General features: G+C 48.8%; 1 long non-coding RNA gene across 6 annotated transcripts; it reads left to right on the top strand.

Annotated features, from left to right (window-relative positions):
- The first annotated feature begins 1,735 nt into the window (after positions 1-1,735).
- On the top strand, positions 1,736-17,569 carry LOC134472746 (uncharacterized). 6 transcript variants are annotated; one of them, XR_010042700.1, is made up of 6 exons: positions 1,736-1,785; positions 8,335-8,417; positions 9,108-9,777; positions 10,452-10,583; positions 11,006-11,256; positions 13,968-17,569. It is a non-coding gene; the product is annotated as an uncharacterized LOC134472746 (long non-coding RNA). The 6 variants fall into 6 exon arrangements; XR_010042698.1 differs by lacking the exon at positions 1,736-1,785 and adding an exon at positions 1,887-2,776; XR_010042699.1 differs by lacking the exon at positions 1,736-1,785 and adding an exon at positions 1,887-2,626.
- Positions 17,570-18,009: the final 440 nt, after the last annotated feature.

The raw sequence follows: 18,009 nt of genomic DNA on the forward strand, positions 1-18,009 counted from the left end.
CTTGCCATTTCTGGGAAGGAGGAGCTTTGCGTATTAATGGAATTGGTACGGTCCCACACCTTGTTCCTCTTAATGAAAAACAGAGCTCTTTCCTTTAGGATGACAGTTGAAAGGTAGCAGGAGGTTTTGACGAATTACTCCAGAGCAGAGTCTTCCTTGGGCAGGACAAGTCAGAGAGTGGCCCTACTGACCTTTTAGACCAGGCCACTCTTTGCCCTTGGGGCTGCCTTGTTCCCTAAGGAAGTTTAGTAGCATCCTAGGCTCTGTCAGCCTAAATCCAGTAGGCGGCATTTCCTAGCAGTTGTGACAATCAAAAATGTCCCCAAACATTGCTAAGTGTGCCCTGAGAGCAAAATCAGCCCCAGTTGAAAACCCGCATCCTCTAGGAATTTTGGTTCGGGTAATTTTCTTATTTGGCACATTGTGGGAAACAGGGGAAGTACTGTTGGTGCTGATTTGCGAGGCACCATCTCTGCACGATTTTATTTCATCTTCCAGATAAAGAGGCTGATGTCCCAACTTGAAGGCCCTGCTGAAGGTCACGCAGCCAGGTTAGCGGTTCAAGCGGGTTTGCCTTTGCTGAAGAAGCAGCAGGCCTGAAATTGTCCTGCGGTTTCAAAAATCAGGTCGGAAAATATTTTTAAACATTTTTTGGGTGGGGAGGTATGATTCCTCTTGTATTCATTAAATTCACAATATAAATATATAGTGTGCCCTCAAAATAGACACCCTGGTCCCTGTACTACAGTTGAGGCTCTTGTCTTACCTAGAAAAGACATCTGAGCAACACAATGGAAGGGCTTCAATTCTGCTTGTTACCAATTATCCAAAAGCCAGGGCCTGATGGTGCCAAAAGCAACCAGTATTGTTTACATAAAGGTTGAAGGCTAATAGTTAACTTTTCCAGAATCGGTAAATAACGCCTTGCCTTATAACTACAAACCAGGGAGATGTCATAAAGTGGGGAAGAGAACACTCAGAAGCAAATGGAAAGGTTGGTTTTCCTCCCTCCCGCTGCGCTGTCCCGCGCTGCTACCGCGGCCTCAGGCCCCCATTGCCTGCTCCAAGCTCTGGTCCCCCAAGCCAGCCAGCCCGCAGTTTTCTGGCTTCCTTTCCCGCCCTGGGGCAAGCTCGGACTCTTGGAGAAGCCTGTCCCGGAGCCAGGCCTGGAAAGACAACAGCGAGAAACTTTAGCACGGTTTGCAGCAGCTCAGTGGAAAAAAAAAGAAAAAGAAAAAAAAGAAATGCACACCCTCAAGTTTGGTTCGGGGCTGCACCTGCGGATTCCGATTTGGGGGCGGAGGCGGGGGCGGGGGGTGGGAGATCGCCACTCGGTCAGGTTCAAGTGCGCATGTGCCCGGAGGGGCCTGGGCACTTATTGAGCGCCGACTGTCTACCCCGGAGGGTGCCTCTCCGGCGCGCGGAGGTGGGGTTCGGGGTCAGGGTGGGCGCGCGCCTGGGGCGGTGGAGGGAGGGCAGAGGTGGGGGAAAGGGACGGAGGAGGAGGGAGTAGGAGGAAGGGAGGCAGGGGCGTGCCCCCGATCCGGGCTGGCGGGCAAGCCGCTCCCTTCCCGGGCCCGCGATCCGGGCCGGGTTGTGGCCGCGGCCGCGTACGTGAGCGCTGTGTCCCGGGTAGGGAGGGAGGGAGGCCGGCCAGGTGGGCGCGAACGGAGCCGGCGGAGGGCGGGCGGCCGGAGAGAGCGAGCGGGCCGCGCCGGGGGGCGGAGGGCGCGGGGCGGGGCGGGAGGGGCGGCGCCAGCTGCAGCCGGAGCGGAGCGCGGGGAGGTGAGCTGCGCGGGCCGCGGCGCTGCAGCCGGGCTTGGGGGTGCCGAGCGCTTCCCGAGCTTGTGCGCCCGGGGGGGGGGGCGGGGGCCCTGGGGGGCCAGGGGCGGGGCGCGGGGGGCTCTGTGGCAGTGGCCGCGCCGGCCGGGTGGCCGATGGGTGGGGGCCGTGGGGGCCGCCTGTCCTCTCCCGCGCCGCCTTGTTTATCTCGCGGGCGCCTGCGCTCCCGACCGAGGACCCTCCCAACTTTGAGCGGGGGTTGGCAGTCGCCTCTCCAAAGGACCCTGCACGGGGAGCCCAGCCCTTCCATGCCCCTCCCCCGACCCTTTCCGGCCGGGCGCCCCGCTCGCACCTGTCCACTCTGCGACACACCCTCCTCCTGGCGGGTCGCCCCGCACTCTCTCTCAAGCCCGCTTTGGCCACTACTCTCTCTGGCCGTGTGCCTTCAGCCTGGCTCCCCTCACCCCATGTGCTAGGCCAGGCGGCCTTGCCAGGCGGTGGCACTTTGGGCATCGGGGGTTCCCGGGTGGGGGCCTGGACGGGAAGTTTGGCATGTGCAAACAATTTCAGAGGCAGCGTTTCCTTCACTGCCTCGGAGTTTAGATCTGTGCCTTCCATTGCGGCTGGTGGAGAGATCTAAAGGAGCCCACCTGCCAGGTGGTGGGCACTGCCACGCCTTCTGTTTGTCGGCAGCCCGGCCAACTGGTTCTGGGGCTCTGGAGATTCCCCAGGCTCTAGCACTCCTGCAGTGCAGCTGGGCAGGCGCTGGGTATCTGCAGGCCCTCACTGCTTTCTTCACACCCGCTGTGCAGGAAGATGTGACTGGGACAGTTTGCTTCAACAGGTATTGGAGGTCTTGGGACACTTTACCAGGTGTTGTGTAAACAGAGCCTGAGGAGCCTTGAGACAGAGCGGTTATGTTGGACTCCACCGGTCCTTCTGGGAGCTGCTGTGTTCTCAGCAGGACCCCCGGCTTCCTGGGAGATGTCAAGAGGTACCCAAGAAATCTAATGCCCCAGGAAGCCTATTCTGCTAGGTAGAAATGCCTTTAAGAGCTCAACTTCAGATGCATGAGCCATGGCTTCCCGAGTTGGTGAAGGCCAGGAGCCACAGCAGAGAGAGGAAAAGTCCGAGTTGGGGCAGGCGGTCTAGTTTTGGAGGAAGGTGTGCCTGTGGAGGATGACTCCGTGGCAAGACCCAGAGTCCACAGGAGTAGTAGGTAGAAAGGGCCAAGAAAGGAGGATCAGAGGAGCAGTTATGGAGGAGGGAGGATACAGAAGATAAATGAAGCTGGCATGAAGCACAGCAGTGATGCCATACTTGCCTGGCATGTGCAAAGCCTGGGTTTGATCCTTGGCCTTGGGACTTGTCATCTTGTGCAAAGCACGGGAAGATGGGCAGATGGGAAGACCTCCAGATAGGACACATGAACTGTGTGGTGGGCAGGTGCAGACAAAGGTGCTGTTGCAGGTCAGAGGAGGGCGTTCTCGGAGACCCTCGAGAAGGCGACAGAGTGACCATGAGCATGGCCTTGGCATCTTGCGTGTTTCCTGAAGATGGAGAGAACAGTGGTTGAGATTGTGCAAGTCCTAGAAAATCAGACTGGGGAATTGCTGTTCTGTCTGTGTGTCCTGGCAGACATTAAAAGTTTTAGGGTCAGGGAGGACTGCAAGGAAGGGGTGTTTGGAAAGGATTTTGAAAGTAATGTTAGGAGACAGGTCAGCTAGTAAGCTGCTGCATTCCAGGAGTGCCCAGGGTTTGCATTGGATTTAACTGGAAATGAAAAAAGGGTGAGTGTTAGAGATATTACCGTTGACATACTCTGTTGACAGGGCCAGGGTGAAGGGAAAAGATGAATGGAAATTAATTCTTTGTGGAAATGGATTATATGCCAGGGTCTTAGAGCCACTGTAGCTGGCAACTCGAGAAATCGGAAATGTGTGTTTTGCAGAGAAGTAATTGATACTCAGGCTGTGTGGAAGTTTCTGTGTTTGCCAGAATATCCAATTGTAAGTGCGCTGCCAGCAACTGCTGCACCGGGCTTCTTGGGAACCCCAGGGATAGAGTGTTAGAGAGAGCAGGCCTTCAGTGGTCAGAGAGGTAGCTGAGGATGTCCGGCCTGGGAGGTCTGTTTGTTGGGGTTGGGATCCTGCAGTTCAGGCTGGCCTGGAACTCACTGTGTAGCCCAGGCTGGCCTTGAACTCATGGCAATCCTCCTGCCTCTGCCTTCCAAGTGCTGGGATTACAGGCATGTACCACCTGTCATTTTCACCTCTTTGTGTTGCTGCCATTTACATGACACTGCCTGGTCTTGACCTTGAAGTTGGAGAAACAAGTCTGAAGATTCGGGGCTTCTGGGAAACTGGGGCCATTTATTCTTCTAGGCATGAGGGTGCATGCAGTTGGAGGTTGGAGAGAAGCAGCATAGGATTTGCTAAAGGTGTATAATGTTGGACTTGGAAGTGTGTTGAACTTTAGACTCCACCAGGATCTTCAGGCTGGTCCCATGTTTCATTCCTGCAGGGGAGAGGGGGTGGGTGGAGATTTGTCAGTGGAGGTATTGACTTCTCTAGGGCTTGGCTCTTCCTAGCCCATGCCATTGCCCATTCCCAGGAGTCTGAGGACCTGCACACAGAAGGGATCGGGTGCTTTTTTTGCTGAGTACTGAATTGTGCTTTCTTGTTGCACGGCTGACTTAGGGTGATTTGCTGAACAAATTCCCCAAGCCTCAACTTGCAACATCTGAATTTGGAGGATGATTGCAGAAGGCTGCAGAATGAGCCGAGAATGTAATTAGTGACTTAGCCTCCTTGTTTCTCTGAGCTGCAGGGTCGGTGCACTGGTAGGGGAACAGGACTTAGGGGAGGAGACCTGCAGGGGTGTGGATCAGATTTTTTTTTTTCTTTATGGCAAATATCTGACTGTGTGAAAAATAATTGCATGTGAGTGAGCAGTGGTTGAGCTCACTCATTCTAGAGCAATGTTTTCTGTACCATTCTGGCTCTGACCTACATTAAGAAACAAAATTTACATTATGACCCTGTACATACAGCATGTATGTTACAATCTAATTTCAGTTCATGTAGGACTACCTCCCTTTGGGTGGTCCCATCTCCTTGAACATTTTTTGGGGGCGTCTGTTTTATTGTTTTTCATTAGAAGAGCAATTGTTAGCTGGGCATGGTAATACAGGCTTGGGAGGGAGGTTGAGACAGGAGGATTGAAAGTTCAAGGCCATCCTGAGCAACTTAGGGAGACCCTGTCCAAAAATCAAAACAGCTGTTGTTCCTAAGTTCATGGAGTTATTCTCTCATGAAGTAGTGGGTCACAATGCATGAACAGTTTGAAAAGCGCAGAGAGAGTTTTCACATTCAGTAAACATTTATTAAGTCATGTATGTGCGAACATACCCTTCCCAGTACTGAAGGTAGAAAGGTACAAATGAGAGATAGAAACTGTTCAATCTTTTTGGAGGTTTAAGGCGCGGCTTGGATTAAGGAGCAGGGCGAGATGATTAAATGCCAAAAATGAAAAACAAATGCCTGCAGTGTATGAAAACGGGGTGGTAGCCAGGGATTTAGTTCAGTAGCATAAGTGCCTGCCTGGCAAGTGCAAGGTTGTGAGTTCAATCCATGGTACCAAAAAAAAAAAAAAAAAGGAAAAAGAGATCATGATATGTGCAGTGTAGATAGAAAAAACTCTTGGGATGAAGGAAGTCTGGGGTGAACAGTTTGGGTGTCTCAGATGTCTCATAGGAGAAACTCATGTGTGCAAGTTAGGAGTTAGGAGCGAACATAGCATGTGTGTGTGGGTGTGAAGAACATGGGACTCTTGTGATAGCAGGGGGAAATTAGATTGGAGAGGTAGGAAGTATAGGTCTTTATTAAGGAGGGATTTGTAGAAATTTCCAGGCCTTTATGCTGTTACAGTTTGGATAGCATAGAGGTTTTTAAAAATTAGGAATAATCCAGAAACTTGTGGGCTTTTTAAAAAGACTCAGATCTGACCGTTATTTCCAGCAGAGAGGTGGTCATTGCCTATGGAAAGGGTCAGGCCTGCTGCTCCCAAGCATGATTCCAGCGTCCTCTCTTGCCTGCCTGGGTCCAGTTGCTTGGCATTCCTCGCTGTGTCCCATCGGCATTTGGCTTTGTGACCTCAGTTTTCAAGTCTTGGATGCCATGCTGGAGAATGTGTGCTGCTGTCGCAGGCCATGGGTGCCCCCCTCCCCACCCCAAGGATTCTGGCAGGAGCCAGAGACTGTGGAATCCGAGGATTCCAGCGCCATGCTTTGCTTTAGGCCAGTGAGCAGCTCTTGCTGGGGAGCTGCTGGCTGGGCCTTGGAAATATTTTCATGATGAACAGCATGGTATTTACTAGAGAGGGCTTTGCCTTGTCATCTAGAAAGCGATGCAGACTTCTAGTGATCTGAAGTTCTCTCCTGCCTCTACTTCTGGCTGGTGTGATTAGATCTTGGCTCCTGGCATGTCACTCTGAAAGGGATGTTGGGGTTATGAGTTGGTGAGTTGTGAGTCACAGCTGTCAGTTGCCTTGCGACATTAGATTCTTTGGTTCTGTGGGCCCATAAAAGAAGACCAAGGAGAAGGGGGAGCCCCAGCGGGGAAGGGTGCATAGTCTGGAGAGGTTCATAGTGGCTGCAGAGTAGCTGGCTCAAGCCCAGATATTAATGCATATGGCTACAGAAGAGTAGGTGTGTTTGGGGCAGCTGGTGTGGGAAGTCTTTATGGCTGAGGACACTCTGGCTTTTCCTGGAGTCCTAACTACCCACCATTCAGAGCTTCTCCCAGGTGAGCTGCAGGTGACAGGGGCTGACCAATCATTTCCCTGCTTTTTACAGGTAGGACAAAATTTACCTAAAAGTATTGTTGTTGTTTTTTTTTTTAATAACACACAGATACAAGTTAGGAATTTTCTTAAAAGCATATGGCCATAGGATGCAAGGGTACCTAGAAGTCAGCTGAATTATATCAACTTGAATCTATTTCCTGTTTTATGTGATGTTTTGCTTACTAAACCAGAAGGGAATGATGCAGCAGCTCTGGTATGTTTAGTTTTAGTAAAGTAGTTCACAGTTTCTTAAGATACACTTGTCCGTATTAAATCATAAGTAGTAAACTAGGGGCTGGGTGGTGGCCTTGGTTTAATTTAGGGATCCTATGCAAGCACTGTTAGTTACTGGCGCAGAGTCAGCCTGGGAGCAGGTCAGAAAGTGAGCACCACAGGGCTCTGATTTTGGCTTGGGTTGGGTTGAGTATAAGGAAGATGTGTTTGTCTGATTTGGAGGCACAGAGCAGGGAAGGACTGCTTAGTTAGATAAATCAGATTCATCTAGAATGAGGACCTCAAATTAAAAAGAAAAAGAGCTGGGTGTGGCGGTGCATGTCTGTAATTCCAGCTAATTGGGAGACTGAGGCAGGAGGATTGCAAGTTCTGGCCCTGCTTGGGTAACTGTGAGCATCTTTCTCTATAAATAAACAAATGGGGCTAACTAGGGTTGTAGCTCACAGCCCCTTCCCTCATTTCTGTAAAGAATAAATATAAAGCGTGGTTTAGTTTTACAGATTTGAGACGATATCTCAAGATGGCCAAATAGTGTAAGTAGATAATTATTCTTCTAGGGATGTAGCTGAAACAAAACATGAAATATAGATGATATTTTTATGCACCCATCATTCAGATTTTTTAAAAACTCTAGTAAAAAATTGGTAGCAACCTATATTTCCACTGGTGTGGGCTGGAGACAGTGGATAGGTGAATTCCAGTGGATGTATCTTTAAAATGGAGGTTTATGAAGTTATGCAAAATAATATTTAGGAGCAATTTAAAAGATAACCAGGGAGGATGTTTCTGGTAAAAGTTACAGTGTGCCTACTATCTAATTCCAAAGGTTTAAAACACATGCCTAGAAAATAACTGGAAAGAAGTGTCCTAATAATACCAAACCTCCGATGTTTCTAGATGGGTTGAGCTAAGTGACTTTCTGTTTTTCATGCTTTTAAATTTATTATTTGCCAGTGGGGGAAAATACACTACTTTAAACACATCTTATTGTTTGAGGACAGGATGGGAGTAGTTGATTCATGTGGAGATTATTGTTGAGTACCTACCTGCCCCGTGTCAAGTGCTGGCATAGATACCATGCTCACAAAATAACACCCAGCACCTGACTCTGGCACAGGCCACTGTGGAACGCCAGGCTGTCTGGTGGAAAGTCTTGTGTTTTTTTCCCCTGTCATTTATGAGTTCAGCGTGGAGTCCTCAGTGGGCTGAGCCTTTCCAAATATCAAAGCCAGTGGAGAATCCCAGAATCCAGTCTTAATGACCTTGGTCATATGACCTTTGGACTCCTGGGGTGATTTCAAAGACACCTGAGCATCAGGACTTGATCCACAAAGGGAGAATAGGGTGATGGAGACTCAGGAGTGACCGGTGTGGGCTTGTGGAGGGGGTCTGCAGTAGTGCCTATAAAAGGCTTTCATGGTTGTCAGGTGTGGGAAGGACCACATGTGTTCATTTTTTTGTTTTTGGTACCAGGAATTGAACTCATGACCTTGTACTTGCCAGGCAAGTGCTTGCACCGCTGAGCCAAATCTCTGGTCCTAGGTTTGGTGCCATAGGTAAGTTCCCAGGGGCGGGGAAGATGATGTCACGGTAAATTTCTAGAGGTGAGGGAAATAGGAGCTTCCTGGTTCTGGTTGAGGCTTTTCTGGCTACAGAGTCCTGTCTGGGCCACAACCCTTTCAATTTAATTTGACATAATCTCTTTAAATGGTTGGCAGCGGTCATTCCATACAGTGAGGCACCTTGGGAGAGCGCCCCACCCCATCTCTCTCCAGGGATGTTCAGGGCTCTGCCAGCCACCTCAGCACGCTTTTGTGCAGTTAGGAGCCATGCAGCCGTGTTCCCGTGGCACAGCTACTTACACATCTTTTCTGAGCCTCACTAGCTTATTCTCCGTGTGTTTTGTTTCTGTAGGCAGGGGCTGAACAAGCGTTGTTTCTTTTCACTTCAATTAGATTTTATTGGTACATTTGGGACATACCCAATGATCATCTTAGAGGATTTGTACCTATACATGGTACTGTTTTCTTTCCCATTCCCCTACCCTCCCTTCAATGTTCCTCCCCTTATCCATTTACAAAATTTCCTTTCCACGTTTTCTTTGTTTTGTGTTAAGTAATCAGATTTACAGTCTTTTCCCCTTTTGCTTCTTGATTTTTGAGACATAATCAGGAAAGACCTGTTGAGTACATAGAAAAAAAATCACCCAACGCTTTTTTAATATAATCGTTTGTTTCTGCCATCAGTTGCTGATCCTTTTAATCCACACTGTGAATAACGAGGGGAGGCTCCGTCACCTACAATGCCAGCCACCTGCCACCGCGGCCCTGGCTCTGAGGTGACCCGCCGCACCCTGAACTTCGACACGTGGCCCTGCCCCACCCGGGCGAAGGGGCCAGCCAGGCCAGCAGCCACGTAGCGGCGTGCCAAGCCTGGTGCCCAGGTCCAGCGGTGAAGGCGCCTGAGCTTGGTGCCCTAGCACGGCTACTCGCTAGCCTTGCTCTGCGGCCGCGGGGCCCCGCCCCTGGCCGCGTTCATTGGGCGCTCCACCCGCCGGCCACGTTCATTGGAGGCTCCCGCCCCGCCCCCGCGCTGTGCCCAGCTTTCGCCCCGCCCCCTCTGTGAAGGCTGCGGCTTTGTGGTTGTCCTGGAGACCCTCTGTTACCTATGTTTATGGTTCATAGCGCAGCACGAAGCGGAAGGTGTAGCTGTGCGGTCCTGCCCTCTGCTGCTACTGGGAAAGACTTTTTGCCATTGCCGGGTCCGGCCCGGTCCGGCTGGGTCCGCAGGGAGCGGTCCTTCACGATGGACACAGTATCAGCCACTGTGGCCGTGGTCTTCGTGTCCCCGGGCAACCCCGAGCTGCTGAAGCCCCTGTCGAAGCTGTATGTGGCCCTCGTATCCCTGCTACTGGAGGTGAGGCGGGGGAACCAGGGTCGGGCAAGGGGTGCCGGTCGCCCGACAGTGGGCCAGTGGGGAGGTCCCTTCGGAAGAGCCGTACCTGACGGGCAAGAACGTGGTGTGTACTGCAGAGGGCTGGGCTGTCCTGAGGGAGCGGCATGGGGCGAAGCCAACCATCGCCTTAGGAGCCACGTTCACGCCCTACCTGTTTTATCGCACAGATGGTTTCGTGAGGGTGCAGCGAATTGAGACGCAGCATCCTAGAGGAGTGATGCCTGATTTGTGGCCATCATTGTCATAGTGCTTTTGTTTGCAGATGCACAAACCGATGGCTTCTATCATGTATTTACAATGTGGGGTGTGTGTGTGAGAGTGTGTGTGCATGCGCGCATGTGCAGTAATAGAAAACAGCTCACCTAAGCATGATCTGGGCCATGTGTGAGACACCGCAATGAAGAAGGGCCTGTTGGCCAAGTGGGAAATAGGCTCAACTCACTCCCTAAGTTTAGAGACTCCACATACAGTACAAGAACGCGAGCCTGCCTGTATCCCCTTTCTGGAAGTTTCTTCAGGGCACCTGAAAGTTGGTTTAGACTATTGAGAGTAGATTGAGAGTATCTGCGATGATCCTTTGTGATTGCTCCCCCAGTTCTGTTAACATTTCCGTTATTTGTGCCCTTCCTTTTCAGCTGGTTGCAGTGTTACCTGAGGATCTCCAGCCCGGGCCTGACTTTTATGGGCTCCCCTGGGAGCCTGTGTTGCTCACTACCTGTGCTGGAATCCTTACGCTTGCGATTTTCTTGTGGAGGTGTGTTCTTCCAGTGAGTGAATTAACTTGTTCTTTGACTTCTGAATATATTGAGGATTCTATATATCATTGGCCCTTTCAGTTATTAACATAAACAAATCAGTGGTTATAATTCAAGTTAGTTTTCTGAAATGTAGGGAGCCGAGTGACAGGCATTGCTGCCTCGATGTCTCTCTCTCTCTCTCTCTCCTATGGGCACTGCGTCTGCCTACATTAACCATAATCCTCTTCTGCTTACGTCACGTATCCGGATGTGATGGTAACCCTGTTGTATTCTTCTGTTTAACCTCTTCCTGTCCCAGCTCCCGCCCTTAGCCTATAAAAGGTGTGATTATTTTCTGAATAAACTGGAAGCTTGATCGGATTATTTTGTCTTGCTTTCGTCTCTCTTTTGTCTCCCCTATGTCTTTTATTTAATCCCCGTTTCCCCTCCAGGAGTTCTGAACTTGTTGATCTGCAGGCCGGATCAAGTGGCGCTCAGCGTGGGAGCTCCTGGCATGGAGAAGTTAACGAGGGAGCCGTTCGAGAGACAGCCGGCTTAAACTGAAAGTAAAAGCGAATTGAACCAGAGACCTCGGCCGAGGAGTGAGTAAACTGAATCAAAGATTAAAGCTTAAAGCAACAGGACATTAAATTAAGTACCGAGACCTGCACAGACGACTACCCGACGTCCTGCCCGAGTCACGGTGAGTGAACGGCAACCCCATTTCCCTTCCCGGACATGGGTCAAGTATTGAGCGAACATGAAGTGTTTGTCGGAGGCCTTATAAAGGCATGAAAGACAAGAGAGATAAGGGTTGGAACAAAAATTATTACAGTATTTTCAATTTATTCATAAGGTTCCCCCTAGAGGGTTCTATAGATACCAAGAGGTGGAATAGAGTAAGAGATGCTTTAAAAGATTATTATAGAGTTTTCGGTCCAAAAAAGGTTCCTGTGACCACCTTTACATTTTGGAATTTAATCTCTGAGCTGCTTGCCCAGAGGCATGCAGACCCTCAGGTTGAGGAGACAGTTGTACTAGGTGAGGCTGCCTTGCGCGACTCTGTTAAATCTACCTCAAAACCATCCTCAGAAAAATCTGAAGCCTCTGATTTCTCAGATGCAGAGAATGATGGCCTGTTAGAGGTCCTTGTACATGGTGATCTGCCACCACTTCCACTTGTTGACATGATCAGCAGGTCCCAGGATGGCAGCCCGCCACTCCCTGTGCCTCTATGGCAAATTGGGGATTCATATAAGCCTTTAGAAACAACCTTAACTCTGAAAAGCTTGCAGCCGCACAGCAGCTGGTGCAGGACCAGTTAGATGCAAGCCACATTGTTCCTAGTAATTCCCCTTGGAACACACCTATCTTTGTTATCCAGCAAAGGTCAGGAAAGTGGAGGCTGCTACAAGACCTTAGGGCAATAAATAAGACAATGGTCTTAATGGGGCCCCTACAGCCTGGCCTCCCCTCACCCAGTGCCATTCCTTTAGGATTTTTTAAAATTGTCATAGATCTTAAAGATTGCTTTTCTCTATTCCTTTACACTTCATGACTTCCAAAAACTATTGGGAGACATTAATTGGCTCATACCACTAACAAAACATGATTTACAACCCCTTTATGTGCTGCTTCGGGGAGACATAGATCCAACTTCCCCTCAAGAGCTTACACCTGATGCTAGGAGAGCGCTCAGTAAAGTAGAAGAGGCTATTGCTCAACAAACTGTTTCCTTTATGGACTACAATGAGCCTTTACAGTTTCTCATTTTTAATACAAAGCTTTGCCCCACAGCAGTGTTCTGGCAACAAGCTCCCCTCATGTGGGTCCATTTATCAGTCTCTCCAAAAAGAACACTTTTGCCTTATTTCCAAGCTGTCTCAGACCTAATAATCCAGGGTAGAAAGCAAGGAAAATGTTACTTTGGCAAAGAACCAGACATTATCATTCAACCTTTTACAAAAGACCAAATAGATTGGCTACTTCAGAGTACGGAAGTGTGGCCTATTGCCTTAGCTTCCTATTCAGGGACTATTGACAATCATTACCCTCCAAATAAGCTAGTTGACTTTGCTAATCGTCACTCATTTATATTCCCTAAAGTCACAGCTTTGCAACCCCTTCCAGGTGCCCTGGTTTTATTCACTGATGGCTCATCCTCCTGAAGGGCTGCTTATGTATCTCAAGACAATGTTTCTACCCTCCAGGCAGATACCTCCTCTGCACAATTAGCAGAGTTAGAAGCTATTCTTGCAGCCTTTGCTGCTTACTCTAACCAACCATTTAATTTGTATACTGACAGTGCTTACCTTGCCCAGTCTGTTCCATTATTAGAGACTGTTGCTACCATATGTCATGCTTCCCCAGCTGCAAATCTGTTCAAACAATTGCAATGTTTCATACGGCTTCGCCGTCATAAGTTCTTTATCGGTCATCTGCGAGCCCATTCCAACCTCCCAGGGCCTCTTGCCCAAAAAAATCATTTGGCTGATGTTGCTGTACGAGCACAGGTTTTTATGGCTCAGGACTCCAAGGTGTCTAAGGCCCAATAAGCCCATCAGCTACACCACCTCAATGCTCACACCCTCTGCCTTCTCTACAAAATTACCCGTGAGCAAGCCAGACAAATTGTAAAAAATTGCCCATCTTGTGCTATCCACTTACCTGTTCAACACCTAGGAGTCAACCCTAGAGGTTTAATTCCTAATGCCTTATGGCAAATGGATGTTACCCATTTCAATGAGTTTGGCAATCTAAAATATGTACATGTCATTATTGACACTTATAGTGGCTTCATTTTTGCCACTCTCCAGACTGGAGAAGCTGCTGAACACATTATAGCCCATATGCTGTCAGCCTTCTCAGTTCTGGGATGTCCTCAACAGCTCAAGACTGATAATAGCCCTGGCTATACCAGTACCTCCTTTGCTCAATTTTGCAAGAGCCTTAATATCCTCCACACTACAGGTATACCTTATAATCCTCAGGGACAAGGCATTGTTGAACGTGCACATTGTTCCCTTAAATTCACCATAGATAAAATAAAAAGGGAGACATGGTACCCCACCCAGGGGTCCCCTAGAAATGTCCTTTCACATGCTCTTTTTATTTTAAATTTTCTGACCCTGGATGCTTCAGGCTGCTCCGCAGCATCTCGGTTTTGGCATACTCAGACTCAAACACGGTTTGCATCTGTTTTATGGAGAGACCCACTAACCAATGTGTGGAATGGCCCTGATCCAGTCCTTATCTGGGGACGAGGTTCAGTGTGTGTTTACCCTCAACAAGATAGAGAAGCTAGATGGCTACCTGAATGCCTCGTAAAGCAAGTAGACAGTTCTTCAAAGACCCCATGTAACGCCCAGGAATAATGTTATTTCCTGAGGCACAATCCCCTGTGTTCTCTTACAGGTGACACATCTCCCTGGAGCCTTATGCTGCTTAGCCAGCCTTCTTGAGCCACACCACACCCATGGTGGATTTTGACCCCTGCCAAACAGACTACAACTGCTGACAGCCATGCACAGAACCCCATGACTGTGGAAGAGGCTCTTCTCGGTCTGGAGGAACATACACCAGCCAAATAGACTGCATCCAGTGTTATGCAAGGCATGCTCCAACACAGGAGAATGACTTCATACAGAGACACCAACAAATGGCTGTCAACCCCTTCTCCTTGATTTGGGGGGGGGGAGTTTTTCCCTTACCTAATGCCCCTTTTGGGTCCCCTAGCTGACCTATTGTTTCTCATTTCTGTGAGTTCTTGTATTTTTCAGAGGATTATGATGTTCATTAATAACCGGATAGACGCATTTATGGCAAAGCCCATTCAGGTACACTATCATCAGCTGGAGATGGCAGATCAACAAACCTACAGGGAAGGAATTCCCACGAGTGGCCCATATGACCATGCGGCCTAACTGCCCTGGAGCAATGGACAGGCAGTCAGAGACGGGCAACTAGGACATGCATGTTAATTCCAACGGCCACCTAAGACAGGCACAGGACCAACTGCTGTTCTGCAAGCCCATGACGGGTAAGGCCTGGTTGGGTTCATGCAATGAGGTCCTTGACCTAAGACAGATGCTGTCCTCACAGGGCCTGCCATACTCTTAATTAAATAATATAAAAAGGGAGGAGATGTAGGGAGCCGAGTGACAGGCATTGCTGCCTCGATGTCTCTCTCTCCTATGGGCACTGCGTCTGCCTACATTAACCATAATCCCCTCCTGCTTACGTCACGTATCCGGATGTGATGGTGATCCTGTTGTATTCATCTGTTTAACCTCTTCCTGTCCCAGCTCCCGCCCTTAGCCTATAAAAGGTGTGATTATTTTCTGAATAAACCGGAAGCTTGATCGGATTATTTCATCTTGCTTTCGTCTCTTTTTGTCTCCCCCATGTCTTTTATTTAATCCCCGTTTCCCCTCCAGGAGTTCTGAACTTGTTGATCTGCAGGCCGGATCAGATTATTATCTTTCAAAGCTTGAATTGTTTCCCCCCATGCTCTTCGTGATTTGATGGTTTGTGCTGAGAAGTCTGCTGTAATTCTGATGGGTGTTCCCTTGTAAGTGATCTGTTTCTTGTCTCCGACGGCTTTTAGTATTCTGTTCTTGTATTGGATTTCTGGAATTTTAATTATTATATGCCTGGGTGTTGCTCTGTTTGGGTTGTAGGTGGCTGGGGTCCTGTATGCTTCATACAACTGAGTATCTTTACCTTTTGCTAAATTAGGAAAATTCTCCTGGATTATTTCTGTGAGTAGCTTTTGTAGTTCATTTGTTTGTGTCCCTACTTCTTCTTTTATGTTCTTAATTCTTAAGTTATAGACCCTCTTATCATCTTCTAGTCTTTGTATTATTGCTGTTTGTTTTCTTGTTATTTTTAAGAAGTTTTTCATTTCATGCTCCCATATTACAAATCTGCCCTCCAGTTCAGATAATCTGTCCTTAGTTTCTTTCAAGCTGTTATACCAGTTTTCAATAGATTTTTTAGTTTCCTGGTATTCTCTTTGAACCTGCTTCACGTATTCTGTGCTTTCTCTATTTTCTCCATTAAACAATTCTCCCCTCTTTTTCTGTTTTTCCGTTCCACCATCTGTTTTTTCTTGGGTGGTGCTTAGCATTTTTCTAACTATTCTGCTTATGTCTAGCTTCAGGTCATTAATAACTTCATTCCTGAACTTGTCTATGAGGCTCTCTAGATGGCGCTTTATGTCTATTGGTGCGGTGTCCACTATTGCCTGTTTCTCAGGATTGGGGGCCGAGGACCCTTTCTTGTTGCTGCCTCTTCCCATATTCTTTGTTCCTTATATATGCAAGTGTATATAGGAGGCCCAACTTCATTCCCTGTCAGCCACAGTCTGATTGAATTGCGCTGGCTATGTGTTCCCGCCCACCGCAGCACACCAGGGAGTTACAGACCAGACAGCCTATGCGGTGCCCACCCCTCCAGGTCACCTTCAGGAGCTGGGACCTGGGCTGTGCTAGCCTACTGGGTCTCAGCCAGCAGTGTCACGTGGGCTAGGCACTGCTCACCAATCCCGCTTGAGAGGCGGATTGGTGACTGAAGTCACTGCAGCGCCCTGTTCCCGCAAGTCTGCCTGGTACCAGAATGTCCTCTGTTGGAGTCTCCCAAACCGTGGGAAGAGTGTCAGTTTCTCTCACTCGCCTCACCGCAAGTCAATGCACAGCTCCCTGCCCATCCTGTTTTCAACTCTGTTCGCCGATTCCCGTTCTCAGAGCTTCTGCGTGTCTCTCTCCCTGCCAAGCCGATGCAGACGCAGCCACCGCGCAGCGGGAAACCCTATCACGGCTTCCAATGGCGCGGGCTCCAGCTTCCACACTGAGGTTTTATCTGTTCCTGTTATTGCACCAGGATTGCATTCCCAGTTGGTTTCTCTCAGCTCAGTTCGTTCTTGGATCACCAGGGCATATCTCCTCTTGCTTATGATTCCTTACTTAGCACCATTCCTGAATTCTAAGCTGGGTGTTTCAGAGAGCCTCTGTAGCTGCTGCTATCTGTCTGCCATGTTCTCCCCAGCTCTAGATATTTCCTGGGGAAAGGATGGTGAGAGGATGAGAAAATAAAGAGGAGACAAAGTTGGGGAAGGAGGAGCCCTTATCCTCCTGATGGGAGGAAAGGTGCTGTTCCACCACTGTAGCTCCTTTATTCACCTCCAAAGAAGAATGTCAGTTTCAACCCCACTGCCTAGCAACTTGTTTGAATGGCTGGCCAGGGCCTCTTTCCTTCTTGGAGCTGGAACAGCTTGTTTATGTGGCTCATTCTGAGCTCTTTGTGTTTTCAGAGCTGGTCTTGCTTCAGTCCCACACATGTGATTAATATCCAGCATCAATGGCTCCCTATAATACACAATTTCCTTTTATAACATAACATATGGGTCCCCTAACCCTTGGTAACAGAGCAGTACTGCAACCAAGTCAAGACAGACCATATAGAAGGAGGTGGGCATGGATCACAGGCAAGGCTCCTTCTGCATATACTGGTGTTCATCACTCTCCTTATTGCCTGATTTCCACTGTGGTTCAGCTCAGAGGCAGCACTAGATTCTTGTGGGGGATGAGGTGTCACTTTGTAGGCCCAACCCCCTCTAACCTGCAATTTACAATAGCCGCCCTGGTATGCGAGAAGGAGGTAGAATAGGAATGCCTGTTCTCAGTGAGACCCCTCACCCTCTGGAATCCATACTGTGAGCTGGCTTTGTTTTGCAGAAGTCTTGAGGAAGTGGCTGGCCACCCTTTGTGACACTAACAGCAGACAAATTAACAACATTCTTGAGCTAATGAATTTCTTCCTGGGCTAGAGAAGTTATGAGAACTGGTTGTGATTATTTACTTCACTTAGATAGTTTTAGAATAAACATTGTAGTCTGTCACGTTGTAGCTTGCCACAAAGAATGCCTTTTCACTACTTAATTATCTGGGCTCTGTGAACTGATCGGGTTTACTATATATGAATCCTAAAATAAAGATTGTGCGTGCAGTGCAGTGTAACGCGGTGCAGACAGTAAAGGTGTCTCTCCTGTCTTTCTTTTCCGAGCACTGTACCCCCCGTGTCCCGATCAGGCGTGTGTGCGTGTTTACCTTGCCCGGAGTTCAGAGTGCTCTAAGACACTCACGACAGATTCTCATAGGAAAGCAAACCCCACAATGAATAGTGCATTTGAGGAATCTCACTGTGAACTCCTCTGAGTTACCCCAAACCATCCTCACAACACCCTCCACTTCATCCACAGAAAAGCGAAAGCCATTCATGGTGCCCAAAAAGTGTGAAACACAGTCATAAAGTCTCCGTGTCATGTGTTCTATATTTGGTATTTTTCATCTTTGCCAACATGCTGGATGGATTCTTCTTCACTTTTATGGGCCCTCATAATTTTATTTACACCTGCACACTTGCACCCTATTCCCAGTCTTTGGGGAACAGTTCTCAG

This window comes from Cavia porcellus, unplaced genomic scaffold, assembly GCF_034190915.1.
Source record: "Cavia porcellus strain 051 isolate PalLab524CR breed Dunkin Hartley unplaced genomic scaffold, mCavPor4.1 scaffold_24, whole genome shotgun sequence".
In the NCBI taxonomy this organism is placed as follows: Eukaryota; Metazoa; Chordata; class Mammalia; order Rodentia; family Caviidae; genus Cavia; species Cavia porcellus.